The sequence below is a fragment of the Garra rufa genome, chromosome 11 (assembly GCF_049309525.1).
Source record: "Garra rufa chromosome 11, GarRuf1.0, whole genome shotgun sequence".
Lineage (NCBI taxonomy): Eukaryota > Metazoa > Chordata > Actinopteri > Cypriniformes > Cyprinidae > Garra > Garra rufa.
In genome coordinates, this window is record NC_133371.1 from 24,076,702 (window position 1) to 24,100,180 (window position 23,479).

The window sequence follows — 23,479 nt, forward strand, 5'->3', positions numbered from 1 at the left end:
TTAATATGCTAAAAATTATTTTAGTACTTCTTAAGATATTTAGTTATCATTTGTAATACACTTGAGCCCATCTGTACTACAAGTGGTAACTAAATACATAAACACAAAGAAAGTATGTTAAAAGCACATTTTAGTTTATATTTATGGTGTCCCAAAATAGCATATGTGTGACCCTGGACAACAAAACCAGTCATAAGGGTCAATTTTTTTTAAATTGAGATTTATATATCATCTAAAAGCTGATAAGGGTTCCACTGATGTGTGGTTTGTTAGGATAGGACAATATTTGGCCGATATACAACTATTTGTAAATCAGAAAGCTGATTACTAGTTGCAAATTACTAATCAAAAATTAAGTTTTGATATATTTACGGTAGGAAAATGTACAAAATATCTTTACTTAATCCTAATGATTTTTGCTATAAAAGAAAAATCGATCATTTTGAAAATACTATGTATTTTTGGCTATTGCTTCTGGTTTTGTGGTCCAGGGTCACATTTGAGTACACTTAGATGATCTTAAGTTCATCTTAAGAAGTACTAAAGAATAATTTTAGTATATTAAGTAAAATATAGCACTTTAAGTACATTATTGGAAGTGCACTTTTTTTTTGACCTGGAACAGTAATAGATGTGTTATAACAAGAGTGACCACAAAGGTGTGCTATGCACTACTCAAAAATGCTCCTGATCTGCTTGCTAAGTATAACGTGCTATAGATAGACGGGGTATCTAAATTTATGACAGTATAGAGCCCTCCAAAAAAGGATTTTCTTTGCAAGCGAAAAATGCTTCTGTTGCACGTACCACGTGTGCGCTGTTTGTAAAAATGCTTTGAAATAGCCGAAAAATATGACACTGCAGTCTGACGTCATGCAATCGCATCAAAGCACATTAATTTTCATGTGGAAATTGTGCTTATTGTGCAGTACAGTACACAATCAAAGTGTCATTTAGGCCAACACATTTAACTCCATGTCTTTACCGCAGTCGTTAACGCGTTGGTTTTCCCATTCAGTCATGGTGTGCGGTAGTATTAACTGTTTTAATGCCAGTATACCTTATATTAATAGTATCTTAACCATGGCAGATGAACGTGATATGAAATTTAAAAGGTTGGTTTTGTTATAAGAGAAATTATATAACGCAAAGAGCAAGTTCAAACGCCACTTTCACTCATTTTCACACAGTTGTTGTATTTAGCCTCTACCGAACAGGAAAGACTGTGGCGTTGACTAAATGCGATATTAAATGAAAGTAATGCTTAATTAGTTATTTTACTTGTATGTGTACCGTTTTTAATGCTATAAATCAAACTATAAACCATAACATATCGCTCCCCACGTTACATTGCGGAATTCGCTCTCTTTCATACATTACTACAGACACTTGTGAATGTATCCCGCGCATGCGCAGTGCCGTGTGTGTGTGTGTGTGTGTGTGTGTGTGTGTGTGTGTGTGTGTACCTGGTATTCATCACGTTATGGGGACCAAATGTCCCCACAAGGATAGGAATACCAGTAGATTTTGACCTTGTGGGGACATTTCTTAGGTCCCCATGAGGAAACAGGCTTATAAATCATGCACAATGAGTTTTTTTGATGAAGTAAAAGTGTGCACAATCTCCTGTGAGGGCTAGGTTTAGGTGTAGGGTAGGTGTAGGGCGATAGAAAGTACGGTTTGTACAGTATAAAAAACATTACGCCTATGGAATGTCCCCATAAAACATGTAAACCCAACATGTGTGTGTGTGTGTGTGTGTGTGTGTGTGTGTGTGTGTGTGCGCGAGTAGCAGCCGGGCGTCGTGGTTTCGGTTGGCTGGGAGGAAGAGGAATAACGAATGTGGGAGCCAAGAAGAATTCCTCGTTGGCGAACGGCGCTGGGGCGAGAAGCGACAATATCCACAGGATTTCTGAAACGTTTTTACGGACTACACATGTCTCCTTAGGGAAATTTAGAGAAGTTTTCCCCTCACGCGTTCCCGGGTCGGATAAGGTAAGAGACGTTTACCGGGGATAATTAGTTTTTACGGTCAGGTTTAAATCAACAATACGAAGTGGCGAGTAAAACTCGGGAGCCTCTGGTCAGCTTTCATATTTTGTCATGTTTCTTTATTATATACTCGAGAATATAATGGACAGTGGTGGTTTTTGTGAAGCAAGCACTGCTTATTATGCAGGATTTGGGATCACTGTAAGGTATTTTCATTAAGTGAAAAAACGTTAGCAAATATAATCGCTTTAGTCCTTCCTGATCACTCAGCGCGCATGCGTCAGCACTATGTAGTTTTTACTCACCTGAACTAAGGCCGTGCAACAATAGTCAGACTACGTTTCACACAGTACTGCCCTTACAGAAGTTAGTGTGTGTTGAAGCATCTTAAAATGATCTTTTTTTGTTGGTGAGGGCAGACTGTTGCTTTCTCGTAAAGTTTCAAAACATGGAGAAGCCGGTGGAAATGCTGTAAGGCAATATCAGTCTACATATGTTGCTTTGTAACTTGTTTAAGCATAAATTAGCCATTTGTTCTGAGTTTTAACTTTTATAGTTAACACTTAATACATTTGTGTGACCCTGGACCACAAAACCAGTCATCAGGGTACATGTTTTGAAATTGAGATTTATACATCGTCTGAAAGCTGAATTAATAAAGCTTTACATTGGTGTTTGGTTTGTTATGATCGGACAATATTTGGCCGAAATGCAACTGTGAAAATCTGGAATCAGAGGGTGCAAAAAAATCAATATATTGAGAAAAATGCCTTTAAAGTTGTCCAAATTAAGTAGCAATGCATATTACTAATCAAAAATTAAGTTTTGATATAATTATGGTAGAAAATTTACGAAATATCTTCATGGAACATGATCTTTACTTAATATCCTAATGATTTTGTGGCATAAAATCGATCATTTTGACCCACACAATTTGTTGGCTATTGCTACAAATATACCTGTGCTACTGTATATGTATACAGTATGCTTTTTGGTAACAGCAGAAAATTGTTTGAAATTTATCTTCACGATCTTAATAACAACAGGTGGCTTATGTGTTGTTATGTTGGATTAAAGGAATATTTAATTCACATTATTATTCTGTAATTATTACTTTACTATCTTGTTACAAACCTGTATGACAGGTTACTTGTACAATCGTAGTCATTTGATTTAACCCTATAAAGCCAGATGTAAAATAGTGGTCAGTTAGCATCTGATTGTTTTGTAATAGAACAGTTTATTGAACCCTTAAATTGAAAGAACAAAAACAGCAAAATTTGGTTTATGTTTATTTTTCTGTTTGATATGTTAGAAAACTCTGATAGCTTGTAATGTTAATCAGCAAGATCTTTATAGCCAAGCAGGGATAAATTGCATATAAATATCAGTTGACATTCTAATTTGGCCAATAAAATGTAATAAGATGATATTTAAATGCTTAGTTTATGGTGTTTTAATTGTGGAGGGCAAAATGTAGAATGGTATGACTTACAGTGATACAAACATTCATCAAAAGCCTAAAAAATATGAGTAATCAAGTAAACATAAGTTGCTTCAGTCAATAAGTCTGTAAGTAAATATGTGACCCTGAACCACACATCCAGTCATAAGGGTACATTTTTTGAAATTTTGAGGTTTATATCATCTAAAAGCTAAATAAGCTTTCCATTGATGTATGGTTTGTTAGGATAGGACATTATTTGGCCGAGATACAACTATTTGAAATAGATCTGGAATCTGAGGGTGCAAAAAAATCTAAATATTGAGAAAATCATCTTTAAAGTTATCCAGATAAAGTTCTTAGCAATGCATATTACTAATCAACAATTTAATTTCGATATATTTACAGTAGGAAATGTACTAAATATCTTCATGGAACACGATCTTTACTTAATATCCCAATGATTTTTGGCATAAAAGAAAAATCCATAATTTGAACCCATATACTCTTACTTACGACTGGTTTTGTGGTCCAGGGTCACATATTATTAACAATGTAAAAGTTATTATTTTGTTTTTAAAGATTTCACAGCAAAAGAAAAAAGTGAAGGTAGACATTAGAAATTAACCTTTTACTTCCAAAAAAAAGTACGACAAAAGGCATGTAGTAGATTGGGTACAACAGGTTTTTCAGCAATTTTGGTCACGTTAATAATTTAATAGCCTTACAAATTAATGTATCAAATATGATTCGGCAGGCTTCATAGGGTTCTCTAACATTTCTGCATAGTCATACAGGTTTGTATCACGTGCATTTATATAATAAATGATGCAGTCATTTTTCATTTGCAGACAAACTATCCTTTTAAGGGCTTTGTTATGAATATTAATAACTCCACTGCAGGTCAAGCACTGATGTGTAGCTGTATAATTAAAAATCAGCATATGTTTCAGGGGAAGTCAGATGGCATTACCACACCACACCGCCACATTAAACAATATAAAATTAGAGAACCAGACTGTCGTGCCTGGAGTTTAATTTTAGTAACTTCCTCTCTGAGGCTAATTCAATCACATGAACAAATCTGATACTAGTCATATTGGGCCAATTCAGTTCTCATGGTATATGTATCAAAGAACAGTGAAGGCTTTTTCTTGAACAAACGTGGACGTCAGGAACCGCAACCGTTGAGACAAAAATAGTCCCAAACTTAGAGGCGATTCTTGTTTCAGGTAATAACTTAAGACAAAATGTGTTTTTGTGAAGAGCTGAATGCTGCTGTAAATCTCAGTAACTGCATCCAGGTGTTAGGCTAAACTCCAGTTTTCAATAACGTGCCCTATGAAGTAGCAATGAACTATCTGTGTGTGAAGAAATAGCTGAAATCTTTTTCCATCAACCAACCAGAAAAGCTTTTCAAACTCACAAACTCTGCCTTTTCCAGTCTGCTGGTTAGTTATTGATAGGTAAAGGGTTTTGAATAGACAAACTCAGCTGAAAATAGGCCTAAGGGGATTTGCATTTTGTCATTCGAGTCCTTGTCTTTCTAAGGCATTGTCTTCCGCAAACATGCCTGATTGTTTGTAAGGGTTTTGTTTGTTCTTACAATTGTGTGTCTCTGTTATTAGGTGAAGAGAGAAATTAACTCTCTTTTTAAGCTCTAAGAATAGAAAATTCTGAAATATGTTTTGAGCAACACTGAGGTCAAGCAGTTTATAAGTGGTTTGAATTTCATGTAGGTCATAAGTGAGTTATGAATAATGTATCTTTATTATCACATTACAGATTACACTACACACCCTTTTTAATGCTCTGCAGTGTAGTTAGACTTAGATAAAAGGGTTTTAAGATTTTTCTAATTAATATACTAAATAGCCAGTATTTGTGAGTAATTTATCTGGGCTGGATGCTTTCGGTTTCACCTTTTGTGAATGATCTGACCAGTCTAAGCTACAAAACGGAGAAGAAACTGCATACTGATGTCGAATCGCAGGTAGGTTATTAGTGTGACATTACTACCTGCTTCCATGACATCCATTAAGTGGGCCAGAAAAATCCCTAAAGCTGCTGAAGTTTCTTAGTCTCTCTCTCTCGATCTTTCGTTCTCTCTGCTCTCTGCTCTCTCCTTCTGCCTGTTTGGCCAGAGTAAATATAGCCTGTTTGGTTTTTTGCTAGAGGATAAACACAGATGTCGAATCGGACTGTTTGCCACTGCGGACTCACCCCACCGGTTTCTCTTCAAAAATGCTGAAAAGTTATTATAATCAGTCTGAAAATGCACAATAATATTTAGAAAAGGCTTAGGCTTGTATCCTTATTGACCAGTTTGGCCGGCATGTGCCAAGTCAGAGTTAATACGAGTTACTTTTAATTGTGTAATTGCTGTAATAGCGTGCAAGTTGGTTAAATATTGCATTCGTAATCGCACATTAACTAGGGAGCTATTTGCATCGTTAGGACAAAACTGGAAAACTCGACTTTCCGCTTGTTTTGCTGCTCACTCACGTTGAGCACTAAAACTGACAGCGTTGTAATATGATATGGTATAGGATAGCCTGGGCTATCCTTTATTTGTCTGATTCTACTCGAGCGAAAGGCAACAAGTGGTTTTTGTCATGACTTATTGACATGTCTCTTTTCTTGAGAACGTGTCATTTGCGAGAACGGTTTCCACTAAGTGTCAGTCGAAGTCAGCAGGCTGCCATGCTGTTTTTACACCTGTTTCAGTTCAGCCTCTCCACCTGCTCCGCTCCAGAACCAGAGAGACCTGATTGACGAGAGAGATCCCACAGAGTCGAGGGAGTTGGAGCGCAGAACAAAACACGGCTTTGATATTGGCGTCTCTCCCCCCACATTTAGAAACAAGGCGCATTCATAACAGAATAACAGAAAGCTGAAACCTAAAACTGTCATGCATAGCTTAAGTGAAATATAGGGTAAAGTTTAAAAGCAAAATAAAGTAGGGAGAACGTAGGGAGAACGGAATTTTTTTTTATTTGGCCATGAGGGATGCACTGGTGGAAAAATGCTTTTTATGGTGGATGTTAATCAATGTGATTACTTGTAATATAAATGTACACTACCATTAAAAAGTCTGCAGTTTTTTAAAATAACAATAATAATAAAAAGTATCTTATGCAAAGCTGCGATTTATCTGATCAAAAGTACTGTAAAAACATTGTTACTGTTTAAAAGAGCTGTTTTTGTTTGATTATATTTTAAAATTAATCAGACTTCATTGATCCTTCGGGAATCATTCTAATAATTTGATACCTAGAAAACATTTCATATTATCAGTAGTGTAAAAACTTGTGCTGCTTCATATTTTTTTCAGTATTATTTGATTAATTTAAAGTACAAAAGAACAGCATTTATGTGAAACATAAATATGAAACATTATAAATGTTACTTGGTCATTCCGTGTCAACCAAACCAGTGGTCCCCGGCACAAATTTTTGTTAATATTTTTTTCCAGAAAAAACATGTATAATGATGAATGGCAAAATATTAAATATTATGGATGAGTATTCACTGAGTAATCCACTATTTTGTAGAGGGGGTTTCAGAGTCAAATTACAAGGGGTTAAAAATGACTTTAGAAAGATCGCAGCATCATAATGTTACTTTTACACATAGATTGGTAGGTCTGTTAGTAAAATCAGTTGACTTTAGTAATCTTTGTTGCATTATGTGCCAATGGTGATCATTCAAAAATAGGGAAACGGCACTTTTGTTGTAGTTTTTTTCTTCAAAGTTTGCATGCCTATAACTCAAAAAGTTTTAAAGATATCTTAATGCCTTTTAGATGTTGGGTCTTAACAACCTTCCCATTTGGCATCTTCGTTTTTAAGGCCCTGAATGGTTCAGTTCCAGAGATATTGGAATTTCAATATGGCTCCCGGAGTAAATTGTTAAATTGTACATACTGTCACTGGTCAAAAACCAAATGTGGGTCAGTTTGAAAAAAATGATACTTTTTTTTTTCTTTTAAAGATGAATGTCTGAAGAGTAAATATCATTGAAACTGAACATGCATCTCGTTTCATTCTGTCAAAAAAAAATAAATAATTGAACATACCTGTCTGAGTGCCAAGAGTTGCAAAGGGGTGAAAAATTTCCACTAAATTTTTGGAAACTTTCTAAAAATTTCTGAAAGATTCAAAGTCCTCCAACATTTCTGAAATGTTACAGAAATTTACTAGAAATGTTCCACCTTTTTGCAACCCTAAGTGCCATTAGGATTCTTTTTCCAAAGTTTGCGCGCCTACACTGTAAAAACTTTTCACCAGTTTCAACTTAAAAACTTAAGTTTAGCAGCTGCCTTAAAATGTTAAGTTAAATCAACTTAAGTCATTTGAACTCACAAGTTAAATCAACTAATTTTGATTGTAATAAGTTAAATTGACTTGTAGTTTTAAGCTGATTTAACTTAAATATTTAAGGCAGCTGCTGAACTTAGGTTTTTAAGTTGAATCTGGTGAAAAATTGTTACAGTGTATAACTCATGAAGTGTTAAAGATATTGCAATATGATTTTAAAATTTAGTTCTTAATAAACTTTTCTTTTGGAGTCTTCATTTTCAAGGCCCTATATTGTTCAGTCTTAAAGAAATGGGATCTCAATTAGGCTCCATGTCCAGATTGTTGAATATGACCTATTTTCAGTGGTCGAAAAAACCAAATGTTGATCACTTTGTTTGTATACAGCCAATACTTATTTGATTTAAAGAACAAAGTCTGAGGAATAAATAATGTTGAAATTAGAATTGTGCAAAACAATATGCAAAAATGACCTGAAATAGTCAAGTTGAGGTACATTACCTTGCTCTCTGTAGTCCATTCATAAGATTCTATATTTGAATCAGTTTCATTTTAACAGCTTGTGTTAAAATGAACGAAAGGTGGTAAGGACGTCATTCAGATACTCAATGTGACATCAGTGGTTCAACCGTAATTTTATGAAGCTACGAGAATACTTTTTGTGCGTAAAGAAAATAAAAATAACAACTTTATTCAACAATTTCTTTGTCAGTCTTCGACGTATGTTCAGAAGAGTGGGTAAACTGTTCCTTCAAGTAGTTTAAAAGTAGTGCAGATTTATAATATCTGCATGTATTGGTTATGAGACATGACATGAATTGTCTTATTGGCCATCATTTCCATATCTGTGCATTACTGGATACAGTAGAAAAGAAAAAGCTTCACTTATTGAGTTAGAAGAAATATATTATCTGCACATATAGTCACAGAGAAACCCTGCTTCTCTAATAAAAATGCTTTTTTATGTTCTGTAACAAAAGAAAAGCTTTTAAATGTCTTAGATGTCGTCTGATTTCTTAAACATCTAGCCTGGAACCATTTTTGGATGTGGGAGTACTTGGGAGATCTGAGAGGGAAATTGACTTTACCAGTAAGTGTCTCAAAAGGGAAAAGGCTCTTTGTTTTATAGAGGATCTCCATTAAATTAATGACACCAGATGTTTCGGACCTACACAGTTGTGGAAGTAGGCCATTCATTGTCCCAGGAGATCTCCTTGTTCACAACTTTCTGTTCTTAAGGAATTTCCTATTGATCTGGCCGAGCAATTTATTCCTCTCTCTCTGGAGAGACGGGGAGGAAGAGAGACATCGAGAGGAAACTGTCAGAGCGAGCAGGGGATCCTCGAGAGCATGTCAGCGGATACGCGGGAGGAAGTGTTGATGAATGGACGCCGACTGTCTCGAATGTCTCCGGTACCGTTTCTTCCAACGCTTCCGACAGTTTCCAGTCTTAAACCAGACACGCTTTCTGTAGTGTAGTTGCGTCACCTAAGAGAGAACTGAGATGCGGACTTGATAGACCCCATCAAGTGGGAAGTTTTGTTGCGTCTTCCTCCATCTGTCTCTTATTGAGGGAAGTGTGGTAGCATTGTGCGTCACGCTGGTTCTTTCTAGTGCACCGTTGGAGAGGAGGGAAACTCAGACAGGAAATGAGGGAGATGCAAGGAGATGACAGGCCCATGAATCACCCCCACTTTGAGGAGATGGGTCACATCAAACACACACAGTGCGTTAAAATGCCTCATGTTGCCTAAGCGAACATCAGAGGAAACGCATTCACTCACAAGTACTCTGACTCACTCATATATGCCAAGAATTCAGTCCACTTTGAGAATTCAGTGCTTTATATGAAGTGAAATGTTAAAGATTGTCTTTTTAAAGGAATAGTTAATCCTAAATGAAAATTCTGTCATTAATTACTCAGCCTCATGTCGTTCCAAACCTGTAAGTTCAAGATATTTTTGATGAAATCCAAGAGTTTTCTCACCCTGCATAGACCGCAACGCAACTGCAGAAGGTCTTACGGGTTTGAAACAACATAAGGGTGAGTAATTATATTACAGAATTTTCATTTTTGGGTGAACTGTTCCTTTAAGGTTGTAATATCCCATAAGTGTCCTACAAGTGTCCAGGGTTTATTTTTAAAATAGAGTGAGATTCTTTTGAGCTTCTTCAAACACTTTTGAATATTTCTTTCTCAGAAAGCTCTCGCTTGCCTCCTTCGAGAGCCCTGATGTGGTCAGAGCTTGAGGGCCGCACTTTTTCCGCACTGTGTAGTCTGCACACGCCCACACGCATATGCCTACACTCGTTTAAGTAGCCTACACATTCCTGCATTCACTCTATCTTCGGTCTGCAATACCGTTCGTATTTTGACATCATTTTTACAGAGGTTTTGCAGCCAAACACAGTATAGCCATATCAGTGATGGTTTATTGGGTTACTGCTTTTTAATCTGTTAAATTGTGGTTAGATATTGTAATAATTTCTTGATTAGTTTGTCCTGTGTCATTATGCAGTGATTTTGTGTTTGGGCTTACATCCAGAGAACTGTTGCCGACCTGCGCAAGGTTCAGTGTTCAAGGATTATTTTTCTGTTGCCAACATTTCCACTGGCTTTCTCAAATATGTGATACATGACTGTCAACATATTTTTTATTTTTAATCAGAGCCTTTCATTAAATGTTACATTTCCATTAAATGCCCTATAATCTTATAGGCCCGGTTTCACAGACAGGGCTTAGACTAAGCCAGGGTTAGGCCATAGTTCAATTAGGACATTTAAGTAATTTTTACAAACATGCTTAGAAAAAAACATTACTGATGTGCATCTTGAGACAAAACAAAGGCACTGATATATTTTAAGACCAATCAGTGCAATTTTATTTCAGTTGAAACGGCTCAGACTTACATTTTAGTCTTGGACTAGGCTTAAGCCTTGTCTGTGAAACCGGGGGTTAATGTTTAAATCATTCTAAACGCTTCAGGTCAGTTTTTTTTAATGCTTCTTAGGCTAACCAAGGCTGTATTTATTTGATCAAAAATACAGTAAAACACTATTGCTGGGAATATTATTACAATTTATTTTCTGTTAATATATTTACAAATAGTGTTTAATTCTGTTTTGGCAAAGCAGGAATTATCAGCAGTTATTACTCCAGTTTTCAGTGTCACATGATCCTTCAGAATTAATTCTAATATGCTGGTTTGGTGTTTAAAAAAACATTTCTTACTATTATCAATGTTGAATGCTATGGAAGCCTGTTTCCGCCACTGAATTGAACATTTTAAAAAGTAATTGCGAACTTATATCTTACAGTTCTGACTTTCTCGCAAAAGAGAGTTTGTATCTCACAATTCTGACTTTTTCTCAGAATTGCAAGATATAAAGTTGCAATTGCGAGTTATAAAATCAAAATCGAAAGATAAACTCACTATTTTGAGATATAAAGTCAGAATGGCAAGATAAAGTCACATTTGTTTGGGATATAATCTCGCAATTCTAAATATCTCGCAAATGAGAGTTTGTATCTCGCAATTTTGACTTTTTTTTAACGAAAATGCAATTTTGTATCACACAAAGGAGAGTTTGTATCTTGCAATTCTGACTTTTCTCACAGATGAGTTTGTATCTTGCATTTCTGACTTTTTTTTGCAAATAAGTTTGTATCTCGCAATTCTGACTTTTCTTGCTAAAAAGTTTGTATCTTGCAATTCTGACTTTTTCTCCCAAATGAAAGTCTGTATCTTGAAATTCTGACTTTTTCTCACAAATGAGAGTTTGTATCTCACATTTCTGACTTTTTTTTCAGAATGGTAAGATATAAACTCGAAATTGTGAGTTATAAAGTCTAATGTCTAACCTTTTTCATGAAAATACGAGTTTGTATCTCACAAATTAGTTTGTATCTTGCAATTCTGACTTTCTCACAAATTCGAGTTTGTTTCTCGCAATTCTGACTTTTTCTCAAAATTGCGAGATATAAACTTGCAATTTCGAGTTATAACATAAGAATTAAAAGATATAAACTCACAATATTGAGATATAAAATCAGAATGGCAAGAAAAAGCCAGATTTTTTTGGGATATAAACTTGCTATTCAGACTTTTTCTCGCAAATGAAAGTTTGTATCTTGCAATTCTGACTTTTTCTCACTAAAAAGTTTGTATCTTGCAATTTTGACTTTTCTCGCAAATGATAGTTTGTATCTTGCAATTCTGACTTTTTCTCGCAAATGAGAGTTTATATCTCGCAAATTAGAATTTGTCTCGCAATTCTGACTTTTCTTGTGAATGCCAGTTTGTATCTCGCAATTCTGACTTTTTCTCCCAAATGAAAGTCTGATTCTCGCAGTTCTGACTTTTTCTTGCAAATGAGAGTTTGTATCTCACTTTTCTGACTTTTTTCTCAGAATGGTAAGATATAAACTTGAAATTGTGAGATATAAAGTCTAATTCTGAGATAGAAAAAATTCTCACTTAGTAAATTGCAGATATAAACTCGCAAATACAAGGGGAAAAAAAGTCGCAATGACCTTTTTTAAAAAAAAATATTCAGTAGTGGTAATGGGCTTCCATAGAATGCTGTTTTGCTGCTGAATATTTTTGAGGGTTCTTTAAATAAATAGAACGTTTATTTGAAATAGAAACATTTTGTAACATTATAAAACTTTTGATCAATTTAATGTGTTACTGCTGAATACAGCTATTAATTTCTTTGGGAAAATAGGAATCTTACTGACTGCAAGCTTTTAAACAAAGGTGGTAAATGTAAATTAATATGTGATTGGAACAAGAACTGAGGCAATAATTTGTCTATTTACAATGTAAACAGTTTGAAGTCACACTCGCAGACCTGGATAATGCGATTGCAGCTTTGCTTCGCCAAGCATGTATTCTAATTAATCGCACTACAGTTTGCCTCAGTTGGTGTATTTAACCCTTCAAATATTTAATTACGCATTCACGCATTGGATCATGCATACGTGGACAGACAGATGAAGGCTGTAGCTCAAAAAACTCTGCATGTTAAAATACGTGTGTTGTAAGCCATTGTGGAGAGATTTACCTGTCCACAAGTTCCTTATTCAGTTCTAGCTTCAAGCGTTCCTGCCCACAGTGACCATAGAAACTGAATTATGGCCTGTGGGTGAGCGTTTCTCAAATTTGACAAGGATAACTCGTACTGAGCTATGAACAAAGCTGCTTCCAGGACCACTTCAAAGATGTGACGTTGGCGTAGTCAACGGTACCTTGCCTCGTGCAACCCTTATAAATGGCTGCACACAACCGAGGCGTTTCTGCAGTGCAGAGCTGCCCTCCTTCTGTCAGCACACTGGTTGTGGCTCAGACAAAGCTGCAGATTGTCTCCAAAGTACTGGAGTGCCAGGCTTGGGGTTAATACTGACGCTCGTGCCAAAAGCACCAAGGGCCTCGTTTTCTCGCCACTGTTACAGACTGGAATTTCTTGAGAGGAAGTCGCGTATGTGCGTTCATGTGTGCGTTCACGTGTGCCTGTGCGATTGTGTGCGTGTTTTTAACTCTCCATAGCCAAAGTCCAGCCACTGTAGAGTCATTGTTTTAATTCTAATTGAGTTCAGCATGGAGTCATTCCCAGAATGCCATTTAGTTCATCGCATGCCTTTATCCATTACTAAATCAGATTTGGGGAAAGGGCAAAGAGTTCCATGATTTTGTACTGTTGCAGAAGTCAATCGCATGCAAGCGGTGTCACAGATCATCTATAAGCAAGCCCACAAAGAATGTCTGGAGATTTCCACACAGTTCGAGTGCCTGAAATTCAAGTTCTGCAGTCAGCTAGTTACTTTTAATTTCGATTATCCGCATGAAGATATCAGGAAGGTGACTGTCTGTAAAGCATTGTTTTCATGGAACCAACTCCACCCACTGTCTGCACACATAACCGTAATCTTTGGGATAACTTAACACTAGCCATGCATGCCAGTCAAATATGGTTGATATTTAACATAAACTTAAGCTACCTTTGCATTATCTCTGCTCCCTGATCTTCTCACGAAAACTTACCTGTGGGAACTTATTCGCAAGACGCGAAATACGTAACAATAAGTACATACCACTGGAGTTTCCAACAGAAATGAACACTAGAGGCGGTACAACGGCAAGCACTTGCAATCGTTTTTGTACACAGTTATGATCACAGCTCCATAAGTTTCATTTTCCAAACGTAACAAGCTTGCTCGGTAGCTCAGCCGGCACGGAACTGGATTGAGGATGCGGAATTCTTGGGTACGAATCTTGTGAGAAACATGACTCACGATGAAAAAGCTGAAAAATGAGAGGTCGAAAAACAAGCTAAAACGGTATGCTTGCGATTGTGCTTTTGATCATACTATCGGGTAGGTTTAGGTGTAGTGGAGATGCTACGTTATGTTAAAACTAGGGATGGGACGATAAATCGTTGCAACGCAAATCAAGAACTGATTCAGCTTCAATTCTGAGATTTCCCGAACACATCATGATTCTCAAATCCATTCTGAGCTTAGTTTTGAACAGCAGATGGCACTGCTTGCTTTAGAAACGGCCGTGCTCTGCTTGTTTCCAAATTCTTGCACATACTTAAACCTAAAATAATTATTACAAGGGTGTTCACAGTGGGTTGTGTTTACATTAATTTTGCGTCATAAAAGCATTCTGATTATGATTCAGAAGATCCCAGAATCGATCCATTAATTGATTTATCATCCCATCCCTAGTTTAAAAGTGATGGAGCATTAGCGTTATAGCACAACTCAATGGACATTTCAAGTCAGAACTGTGATGATGCGCACAAAACCAACATTTCACATTGAATATGTCACAAAATGTACATGGCGGTATTTTGCATCTTGTGGAAAGGCTCCCACAGGTATGTTTTCATCATTAGATCAGGATGGTATTCTGTTGCAAATGCAAATTTAGTTTACTTTTTTTTTTTTTTTTGGAAAATAGGTCTTAAATATTCTATTTAATTGTTGAAAATTTTGAAATCTCAAGTATGCTGTCAAATGTTCTCACATGTTGAAAAATACATTGCGAAGCAATGAGGATACTGACAATGCGTCAACAGACAAGACAGAGCAGGTTTCCTTTGGTATGAAACAAAGTCTCAGCTTTCGAATTGAGTCATTTTATAAGAAATTCAAACAATAAATACAGTTTTGTGGCTCTTTAATGTGGCACATAAACTCATCATCTCTTCCTCTTAACTAGTTATAGCATGAAATAAACTTGAATGAACATGAGAGTGTATCTTGTTTCATCCACAAAAGACGTTAATACCAGTTTTTAAGTTCAAGTCCACCAATGTTTGGTTGGTTTGTTTGTCAGACAAAATGGCAGATTCGGCATTATAATTGGTCAGATCAATCAAACAGCTTGTTGCTGTTTAGACAAAAACACAACTTTGTGTTGTATAGAGTTGCTTGCGGTTAGAAAAACGATGCGACTTGTATTTGTCTCCAAATGTTTAAGTCAATGCGAGCAGATTTGAAGCGCTGGTGGCATTTGTGTGTTTTTTTTTTTAACCCACTTATTTGTTTATCCCACCATGAGTTTGTCTCTCATGCTGTACAGCACAGTGTCTGTGGGGAGTTGAAAGCTACTCGCCGTCAATATCTGCCACACACACACACACACACACACACACACACACACACACACACACACACACTATAGGGATGCACCGATCCACATTTTTTCACTTCCGATCCGATTCCGATACCTGAATTTGGATATCTGCCGATACCGATACTATTCCGATACCAGAGCTCTATTTGCTTTTATATCACTATGACTATTATCATTATTGTTGATTTTATGAGGCTGTAACAAACTTCTCTACAAGCAAGTCTAAGTATCTCCCAAAAAGCAACTTGAGGTAAGTATGAGGTTAGAAAATGGCAGAAATCCCATCCTGAAAACAAATATGCAACTTTAAGGGTTTAAATGGATATTTATTTAAATTTCAAGACAGGATTACTAGATACTAGTGCAATATGCACTCTTGTTGCATATGCATGAAACAAAAAGGTTTTCAAATATCAAATATTTGAAATAAAAAATAAATATTCACTCTATAGATAGAACAATGTGAATCTGATCAACATAAAATCAGTAAATTCTTGCTTGGGTAGCAGCAACAAAATAAGGTTTTAATAAAAGTGCAATAAGTGTACTGTAAACATCTTACTAGTGGTGCAACGGATCACAAAACTCACTGTTCGGATCATATCACAGATTTTGAGTCACAGATCGGATCACTTTTCGGATCAGCAAAAAACAAACAAAATAAAAAAAAGCTTGTTGTTTATTAATTACTGAATGCTTACTTAAAGTACTTCTAATCCACAGCAACAACTAGCTGAACTAATAAAGTCAGTAACAAAACAAGAACAATTACACAAATGACAAGTGTAGATGAATACAACATAAAGTTACTAATAAAATCAATAATACTAGTATTCAGGTGCAGAAATTTTATAATTCATTGATAAATAACTAGTGCTTCTCACTGCAGGTATTTATAGGATGCTGTCTCTTTAAGGCCTAATGCACGTACCTAATACTGACACGCATCTCCTTCTCAGCTGTTTCGGTTCACTGAAGACATAACCGACGGTGTTTCCCAGAATAAAACAACGGGTATTTAAACATAACTTTGTATGAATGTTTCTGTTCAAGAGACGTTAAAGAGTAATCAGTCTGTGAATCGCGCAGTTTGAATCACGTCTTTCTCTCTCTCTCTCTCTCTCTCTCTCTCTCTCTCTGCGCGTTCTCGCGTCAGGTGTGTGCGGCAGCGGTAAAAACAGAAAATAACACGCGCGAAATGTACAAATTATAAACTTTTACTCTATGATGGATAATATTTAACAGTTAATCTACTTAATAAATCCACGAGGTTCCACCTCTCGGAACAACGGCTTTGCATACATTGCACATTGCTGTCTTTGTGGTATTTCCGACCGTGAAGTATTTCCACACAGCGGACATGTATGACGCTCAATGCTAAACTGCTACCTGCAAACTGAAGATTTCCTGAAAGGAGGCATGTCATCTCTCTCAGTGTCTCATTGGAGCACAGACACGTCACCTAGCCCGGGATCACTTGTGAAGTCATTTCAGCAGACAGCACTGTACGTAGACATAACTCTGGATCGGAAATTTCTCCAGGTTGGATCGGAAATTTCCGATCCATTAATTAAGCTGGTATCGGAACCCGATACCGATACTGGATCGAAACGGCCCCATCCCTAACACACACACACACACACACACACACACACACACACACTCAGATGCTCACTACGTAGTGAAAATAAAGAGTAATGACAGTGGGGTGTTGACTGTTGTGTTCCTGGATCTCAGGAGAGTTACACTACACACCGCTCGAGAGAGAGAGAGGGAAATGGCTTGTTTTCTCTGAAGAACAGTTGAGCTCTTATCATCGTGGGAGAGGTAGAGATGGACCGATTAGGGATGAGAGATGGCCAGACCCTCAGATAGTGAGAGAAAGAGAAAAACACGAGGGAAGATCCGAAAGGATTACCTGCACCTTTGTTTGGTTTTTGCGTGTCCTGAATTCTGGTTCACACTGAGATGTCGTAGCTTTCAGAGTATTCAGTGTATCTCTTACTCTTCCTGTTTTGATTTTATCACTCTGACGTAGTTACACGTTTTGGTCACGCTAGCATAAAGAAATTCCCCCGAGAGGCTAGATTGTCTCGTAGTGATTCAGAGGACTTTGTGGCCTGTGTGAGAGCGAGAGATTGATTGGGGTTTTCTAAAACAGAGCAGCCTCTTTCTCATGAACGAGGTCGGGGTTATAAATTAGCCTGCGTGAGAGCGAGAGGCTTTGGCCACAGACGTCGACCGTGTTTTATTCTCCCACAGTCAACGAGGATGAGCCATCGTCACTTCTCCTCCCCTGTCCGCACGCCGGGAATGTAAAGTGGGCTAAACTATGCGTGGAGCCTTATGAATTCCTGCACAGATCAGCAGTATAAACATACACACGGTCACGCTCATGTAGGGGTGCGCCTTTCAACCGGTTCCCACGTCTCAATCTCGCAGGAATGTTACTAGCCCTATGGGGAGTATTAAGACGTGCTCCCTTTATTCCTGTTGAATCTGTTCTCGCCATCTGTTGTATCTTTACCGAGTGAAATATGGAATCAAAGCGCTGCTTTACTGTCACCCGGTGCTGAGATCTGTGGAAATGACAAAAGGCTCGCTCAGATGGGATCTTTGAAGCGCACACGCTTTGAAAAAACACATTAGAGCAACAGTATGAGTTCAAATGGAGATAAAGCCTGTTTTATCACTGAAACTTCTGGCAAGAAACTTTATGACCTCATCGTCTTCAATGCAGGAGCCACTATTAGCAGTGTAATTTTATCTGTCCTATGGCAGCTATTGTCAAAACACCCTTGTTCCCTGTCGAGCACTGAGGTTGTTATCAGTTTCAGACTGCTGACCGGACTTGAGTTGCGATAAACCATTTTGCACATGACTTTGGCATGAGAACGAGTTTCAGTTGCATCTTACAAGTCAAGTAAAAGGAGTAGTTCACTTTCAGAACAAAAATTTGCAGATACTGTACTCATCCCCTTGTTATCCAAGATGTTCATGTCTTTCTTTCTTCAGTCATAAGGAAATTGTTTTACGAGTAAAACATTTCGGGATTTCTCTCCATATAATAGACTTCTATGGTGCCCCCGAGCTTGAACTTCCAAAATGCTGCTTCAAAGGGCTCTAAACGATCACAGCCGAGGAAAGAAGGTTTCCTTATTTCCTTATTTGCTTATTTAGCAAAACAATGGGTTATTATTTAAAACAAAATTACAATTTATATTCATTTTAACCTTAAATGCTCGATTTGTCTAGCTCGACAAGATGAGCGTTTAAGATTAAAAAGTATATAAGTTTTAAAAGTATAAAAGTATTTAGAAAATAATCGATCGTTTCGCTAGATAAGACCCTTCTTCCTTGGCTGAGCCCTTGGAAGATGCATTTTGGAAGTTCAAACTCAGGGGCACCATAGAAGTACATCATATGGAGAAAAATCTTGAAATGTTTTCCTCAAAAAACACCATTTCTTTACGACTGAAGAAAGAAAGACATGAACATCTTGACAAGAGGGTGAGTACATTATCTGTAAATTTGTTCTGAAAGTGAACTACTCCTTTAAGTTTTTTGCAATACAGATTGTGTCACAGGAGCTTTACAGTATTAAATAGGAAAATAGCATGTCAATAATGCAAGAGTACAATACTGCCCTACAAAGCAAAAAGGCAGTAACTACGCAGAGTGCAGAACTGAGAAAAATGACTTTAAAGTTATCCTGTCATCCAGCCTGTTATCCAATGTTAAAACCGTCCCGTGAGGATGCCGCGAAATCACACACATTTGAGAAAAGATATTTTGTTGAAAATGTCATGAAAATGATAATAACTCATTTTTGACCAAAAATGCAGTTACTGCCTTTTTGCTTTGTAGGGCAGAATAGTAAACACTATGTTTTTCAGTTAATGTCAGTTTATCATTGATTACGCATGATCTCAACCTGATAATCAGACAATTGACATTGGGCCTCATTCATTAAACATGAGCAAAACTAATTTGTGTAGATGGTTCATAAAGTCGTTCTGATATATAAACTTTTTTTAAACTTTTTTTTTTTTTTAAATGTGACTCTTGAACGCGATACAGCATTGCACTTGAGTGATGAAGAGCTCCAGTACGAACCCCATGAAACTACAGTTCAATAAAACAGCTTAAATCCATATAAGGAAGTTAAAACAGCATCAACAAATGCATTTTTATATGACTTTTGGATTTTGTTAACACTATTGGTTAGGTTTAGGGTTGGGTTTGGTGTAGGGGATATTTCCAACACGATAGAGCATTAAACTTTAGCGACACTCCTCGGATATTTTTCATATACGTATTGAATGTGTGCTTTAGCCCCACTCTGTGAACATTTCATTTAGAAACTGCCGCAAAACATGCAGTAAGGTATGTAACTACGGTGTTACAGAAATGTATATAGAGACATGTATTTTTTAAGCCTGGGTTGGTCATTTATTTACCCAAGTTGTTTAATCAGTGGCCAGTGAGGAGGGGCAGGACAAATACTACACCTACCAACCATTATCATCCTACTTGTACAGCAACCGAACAACAATGGTAGAGTTAATATCAGAAGTTGCTTAATTTTTATTCTTCAAAATCATATACTTGTAATGCGTTACTGCCATGGATTATAGCAACCAAAAGGGTCTCAGCTGGAAAAACTCTGTGCCACCAAAGCGTTCTGAAGCGACACCAGTTGCCCGTTTTCACAGGAGCATCTGGCATTTTTTCATTTGGCTAAAAATGCTTTGGTGGACACATTGAGTATTTGTTGTTAGGCATATGGCCTATTAGTCTTTTTCGCATTTATGCAATATACTGTAGCCAAGCCTGAGAAGGGAGTCCAGTTTGGGAGTAGTAATACCTTATACTAATTGTGAATGAGCATGTATGCTCACCTTGTTTATGTATGATTTAAATGTATTAACATACACACGTTTAACTACCAAATTTATGATATAAAAAATGTATGTGAATTTGTACGTATTGTACAAGGTGGCTAATTCGTACGACCTCACACGTACGATTTTGAGTTTTCTGTGAAAAAATCCTACGAATTTGCCATCTTTTTTAAAGTTTTCCTAAAAAGACCACCTTAAGCGCAAATTACTCTGAATTTATTGGTGTATTTATAAGTTCCATAAATAAGGCCAATTGTGTGCACCAGTGTTATTTTAATATTTGCTGATATACTATTACAGTATTTCTTTATTTTAAATTAGCATTACATTTTATTTTTATTTATTTATGGTTTTAGTCATTCTTTTGTGGGCTTTTGTAATCATTATTATTTTTTTTTTTATATTTCTATTAAGCTTTGATTTTCTTTTTTCTTTTAGTTTAGTAAATTTAACTTAATTATTGAACTTATTTATTCAGTTGAGTTATTTAACTGCTTTAACTTATCTTGTTGACTAGTTTTTCTAATATTCGAATAAATTTAATAAGGTTTGCTTGTTATTTTATTTCAGCTTTAAAAAAATAGCTAACAATAGAAACACTGGCATACACTTTAGAATGCAGTTACATTAAAGGTATACTTCACCCACATGCATTCTGACTCATCCTGCTGTTACAAACCTTTTTTTTTTTTTGGTTAATATTTAGCAGAATGTCTTAAATACCTATTAAATATGGCACAGCAAAACGTATGCCAGGATTGACATCAGTAATAGGACACACAAGAACCTGTGTTATAAAGTGACTTACATAAACTGTGTTTTATGGTAATTTTTTTGTAGTGCATGTTTTTGTCAGTTTTGCAGGTTGAGATCCCCAGTCTCTGATTATTTTGTATTTTATTGAGGAAACAGAACATTCTGCATTCTGTGTGTGTGTGTGTGTGTGTGTGTGTGTGTGTGTGTGTGTGTGTGTGTGTGTGTTCCATAGAAGAAAGAAGGTCTATCCTTCTGTGATCATTTTAATGACACACCTTCCTCTTGACACTTTACAATAAATTACAATAAATGTTTTCTATTATCTTCAGGAAAGACACATTAGGTTGATCAAAAGTGACTCTTTTATAATCATCAAAGAAATATTATTATCCATTCATAATATTAAAGTTTTTAATATTTGTTGTAAGGTAATCAGAAAGAAAAACAAAGGAACATAAGGAGACACGTAAGAGGAAGGAAGGGAGACCCAGGAGGTTGTGTGTGTGTGTGTGTGTGTGTGTGTGTGTCCAGGTGCCTTTTAAAGTCACAAAGCTCTATTCTAGAGGGTAAATGGAAAGACAGTAACTCAAAATGAACAGCCTTTAAGAGACACAAACTGCCTCTCCAACTGAGCCTCCTCCATATGTTTTCTATTCTCTGCAGCCAAACACTGATGGCCGTGTTTAGTCTTCAAATGCTCACTATCTGCTGTCATAAAACTCCTTGTCTAGGTGCATCCTTCCTCCTGAAAAATACAAACCTCATCAGCTTCTATTTTCCTTTTTTAGTACTGCTTTTTCAAAGACGGCTTTGCAAACACTACCATTCAAACTAACACTTTTTGAAAAATCTCAATCCATCCTTGATTTCAAAAAACAAAGTCTGACTGAGGCCAAACTTTTGAACAGTAGTGTACTTGAATGACGGTGCTGCGAGCTACTTCAAAGAATAGCATGGTACATGTCCTAACACCATAGTTGTACCATGATACTTTTTGTTAGCTCTCTTTCTTCTCTCCTCCTTCAAAACAAACTATCTGGCTGCTTTGTCTGCTTTCCTTCCCTTTTTTCTCTCTCACACAGAAATGCAGCCACACCTTGTTCCTTTATATCTATCATTCATTGCTGCTTTGGTTGGGAAGACTGAACCTACCGGAGTCCATTCACGTCTGCCACAACGCACCTGTTATGTCACGCTGGGTCCGGGGGAAAGGAGTGACTCACCAGGGTCTTTTCTTTTATTCTCGTGTAGGACCAGCTTCATATTCGAACACTGAACCGCAGCAGGTAAAACAGCCACACTGTTCACAGTCAGTTTTAGGCAGGGGCGGCTGGCCCATGGTGGGCGATAGTGCATCGCCCTCCTTGAGCCACACGAAAAAAGAGAGGAGAAAAAGACTCTTATTTTGCTAGTCCTAGTCTGCATATTACGGTACAATCAACAGCCTGAATGTCACTTTCCAACCTAAAACCCCGCCCCCTTGTGGCGATCTCAGTCAGATTGAAAATCGCCCCAGCCGGTCTCATAGAGTTATATTGTGAGATTTTTTTTTTCACATTTTGAACCCTACAATGCATTTCAATGGGCACCGGGAGGGCTCGCCCCAACGTGATTTCGTAATACGCACTGATGCGTGCTCGAAGATGTACAGCACGCACGCGTAGCGAGACGTCTGAATGCATCGGCCATGCTTTCAATGGAGAGGGAACTTGTCAGGAACATGCCTGATTTTAATGAGAGGGTAATTGATCACTTTGCCTGCTTAAAAGAGAAGCGAGCAAAATTTCAATACAAGTGATGTGTGTTATTAAATGGTGAATTGTTTATGTTATCACGGCCGTAGCCAGCTATGAGGTCACCGAGGTCCGGACCTCGGTCATTTTTTATATTCAAAAATAAAATGTCAAGCTCTTCGAATGATTATTTAGCCGTTTAAACCACCTCATATCACATGAGTGTTTGCTGCGAGAAGCTAGCGCAGTGAACGGGGCTTGAGAACGCGTTGAGTGAGAGCGCGGGTGCAGCGGCCTCCGTTTGTTGCCAGATCCACCTATTATAAGTGTTTTTTGACTCGTTTGTCCAATTTAGTGTGACACTTTGGGACGTTTATAAAGTGGAAAGTTGAACGTTAGTTTTATGTCAGTGTCATTATTCTAACGTTATTTTTATAACTTGTTATAAAATAAAAATTCCCTCAGCTAAAAAAAACGAACTTTCCATGTAAAACATTATACAGAATAAAAAATCTTTCACAATCATCTACATGTCTGTCTATTTTGAAGTTTAGGCTATATGTAGTGCATTTGTGGGTGTTATTATAGCACAATTCTTAACACCTCACTAATTTTCAAACCCTGGTTACGGCCTTGTATGTTATATGTTGTATTCTCCAAATGTTGAATTTTAAATAGTTGTAT

The 23,479-nt window shown here is 36.9% G+C and overlaps 1 protein-coding gene across 1 annotated transcript in view; it reads left to right on the forward strand.

Moving 5' to 3' along the window:
- Positions 1 to 1,859: 1,859 nt before the first annotated feature.
- The window catches only part of sipa1l3 (signal-induced proliferation-associated 1 like 3), a 130,676-nt gene continuing 109,056 nt past the window's right edge, over positions 1,860 to 23,479 (forward strand). The window contains exon 1 of the mRNA XM_073850095.1: positions 1,860 to 1,995. The gene's annotated coding sequence lies outside the window, so the exon portion shown is untranslated. The remainder of the gene's footprint in view (positions 1,996 to 23,479) is intronic.